The sequence below is a fragment of the Notothenia coriiceps genome, unplaced genomic scaffold, assembly GCF_000735185.1.
Source record: "Notothenia coriiceps isolate Sejong01 unplaced genomic scaffold, NC01 NC01_scaffold00004495, whole genome shotgun sequence".
In the NCBI taxonomy this organism is placed as follows: Eukaryota; Metazoa; Chordata; class Actinopteri; order Perciformes; family Nototheniidae; genus Notothenia; species Notothenia coriiceps.
Genome location: NW_011337196.1, coordinates 620,001 through 623,580, shown reverse-complemented (window position 1 = coordinate 623,580; position 3,580 = coordinate 620,001).

The window sequence follows — 3,580 nt, the reverse complement described above, 5'->3', positions numbered from 1 at the left end:
TTTTTCCATTTTTTCCTTCCGGGTCCTATTGACGTAACAAAGTCCAAATGGACCAATCCGCGGAGCTCCGCACACACTCACTCGCTCAGCCTTATCTTTTCTCAGCCGCGGAGCTCCGTACACACACACACTCGGAGCTCAGGCTGTGAGTGTGTGTGTGTGTGTGTGTGTGTGCTCAGGCTGAGCTCCGCAGTGTCTCGCTGTCCCGCAGACCCCACGCAGCAACCAGGAAACGACACCAGTANAACAGCAGGTCTATGATTTTAAAGGTCCCATGTCATGCTTTTCCAGTTATTACCCGTCCCCCTGTGTGTTATGAAGGTTTTTCTGCATGTAAGCGGTCTCAGACCGCTTACATGCAGAAAAACCTTCATAACACACAGGGGGACGGGTAATAACTGGAAAAGCATGACATGGGACCTTTAAAATCATAGACCTGCTGTTATCATTGGGAACATCCAAGAGAGTTATAAATAGATTATTGATTTTCAATGCTACAGCTTCATTGAAATGAAACAAAAGATGATAGCGAATGTTCTTAACATGTTCTCTTCTGTTTCAACAGAAAAGTCTCAAACTTTATAACGTTGATATCCAAATTCAAAATGTTAGTGCTGCTCATTAAAATGTTCTGCATTTCAATTCATTTTGTTTTAAATATTCATTCGACGTGTCAGATACAGATTAAGCTACACTTATATACTACTAATAAGACTTCTGTTCAAAACATTTCCAATAACTCCAGTCTGTTCTAAAGTCCAAGAACATCATCGTTTATGGAAAAAATTATTCACAACTTGTTTTTATTTAACAAAATACTCTGCGTCAATTCATTTTTGTTGCTGTTTAGTCTTTGAAAGACAAAATATAAACTGCATCCCAAAAAATGGTTTGCTCCAGCTATCATCACACAAAGCGAGGCACGCACTGCCGAGTTTTATTAATTGGAGGAAGTTTATTTGTTGAAATAAAAGACAAACTCATTGAAACCCAATAATCACTTATTCAAATCAATGATTTTGTTTTGAGCATTTTTATTTAAGGTTGATGACGTCATAACACAATGACAGACATTCAAAGCTTTATTTCAAAAAGCTCAATAGAAGCTCAAATCAAAATAAGACCTTTAGTAGTCCCGAGTAGTTTTCATTACTCTTTAGCTTTTTTTCTTTTGCAGTAGCTTGAATTGAATTAATTTAATAATCCAATTTGTGTTGATTTAAAAGGCTTAAGATTTTCATTTCCAAAACTACACTGAAGCTATTGTGCATATGATAAATTAAGCTTTGGATTGATCACAATACATAGAGCTTCCATACCAAACCTACTACATGAAAGGACTTATATAGTTCTTGGAATATATATTTGTATTTCACCCACAATACTCAGATATTCTTTGCATTACTCTAAAATGTTAAAATATAAGTTTACCAGAGGACAACTCCTGCTTGATTGTATTGCATTTAACACCAGCAGGTCCAAATACTTTGCTTGATGAGCCAATACCTGCACATTTACTGACATGCCCATAAGTAACTGTGCTGATTATGCTACATTCAGCAAAACTATAGTAAACGTTACATATTTTGGTTAGCATTGTAAGCACAGCCTCGCAGTTGTGCTGGTTCTGTTAAGTACCGTATTTGTACTTACTGTATGTTATAGATCTTAATTGATGGAATCTTATCTTCATTCAAGTTCTATGTTTTTGTGCGTGTGTGTGTGTGTGCGTGCAGTTGCGAGCCCACGCTGTGGACCTGAATGGGAATCAGGTGGAGAACCCCATTGACATCGTCATTAACGTCATCGACCAGAACGACAACAGACCAGAGTTCACACACACCATCTTCAACGGCACCGTACCGGAGGGATCCAAGCCTGGTACACACACACACACACACACACACACACACACACACACACACACACACACACACACACACACACACACACACACACACACACACACACACACACACACACACACACACACACACACACACACACACACACACACACACTCTCTCTCCTCCCTGATATATCTGTGTTGACTTGCTGCGTGTTTCCCTGCAGGATCTTTTGTGATGACAGTGACATCCGTGGACAAGGATGATCCAAAAACTGCCAATGGGATGCTGCGATATAAGATCCTCTCCCAGAATCCCCAGAGCCCCTCCACCAACATGTTCACCATTAACAACCAGACCGGTGACATCATCACTGTGGCAGCAGGCCTCGATCGGGAGGTGTGTGTGTGTCTGTGTGTGTGTGTGTGTGTGTTTTTTGGGTGGAGCAGCTGCTTCTCAGCCTGAGTCTGTGTGTCCCTGCAGTGTAAACTAGGGATGTAACGATACCAAAAACTCACGGTACGATAATATCGCGATAACAAGTCCACGGTACGGTATTTATCGCGATATTGAATAATAAAGGGAAGAAAAAAAAAATTCATAATTTTCTTTCAATAAAACATTTTTTTACTCGGAAAATGTTTTTTTATTACATAATAAATCTGATTTTTGTAGGATAGCAGTATTTTAAAGTGTCAAAAACAAAGTGACAGTAACAGACTGGAACAAGAAAACCAGTGTTTTTGTACCTACCAGTACTACCAAACAAAGTAAGCATTTTCTGCATCTCACAAATAAACAAGGACATTTAATAATCAGACCCTGCAATAAAATAAATCAAGTTTCACTTTAGTTTTTCAAGTAACTCAACTCAAACTCACTAGTCACTCACTCAGCATCATCAGACAGGTTTTTAGGAATATGAGAATGTCCACATTTCCAGGTATTTATAAACTGGGATGTTTGGGCATTTACAATATCCCCTGCTCTGGAAAAAACTCTCTCGCTTGGTACTGATGTTGCTGGGACACCAGTGGTCGCGTTAACCGAATATTTTATTTAACAATGAAGGAAAAATCTGAAAGCAGTCTGTCATTTTGACAGTTTAGAACAAACTCGGAACAGCGCCAACGTTTCCCCGCAGCCAGGCTCTGGTGTTATGCCGTGTTATGCATGCCCTCCAAAAGGAAATTATATAGTTTCCAAACCGTACTTTGCCGTACAGATCAATACATGTCTGGGAAGTTTTGCTTTACGCTGTGCGCGTCCCGCGAGGTGCATGCACACACGGCATAACACCGCCCCAGGTTATGGCAGCACTCTGACTGTTTTAGATGGGCGCTAATTTTTTTTTTTATTTTTTTAAAAAAAAAAAAAAAAAAAAATTTGTGAAAAAAAAAAAAAAATTTGGAAATAAATAAATTGGTTCCACCAGGGTAACTCTAGTAGCTAGAGAAAAATAGTTATCTCTGGACAGGTTGTACCGTCGTTCATCCAATGTTGTCCTTTTATTTTGTTGTCATGTGTTTCCTTGTAGCATAAATGTCCCGGTGTAAAAAATGTGTGGATCTCTGTACATGGTTGGTATATTAAATTAGAACGGTACAGTTATTCGGACCGCAATCTGAAAAAGGCGACAGGAGTAAACCTGTCTGTCTAGCCATTTTATAGGCAGATTAGGGAATAATGGGCAGCCACAGACGTTGTCAAGTGCTTATCTCGTCGAGTCACTT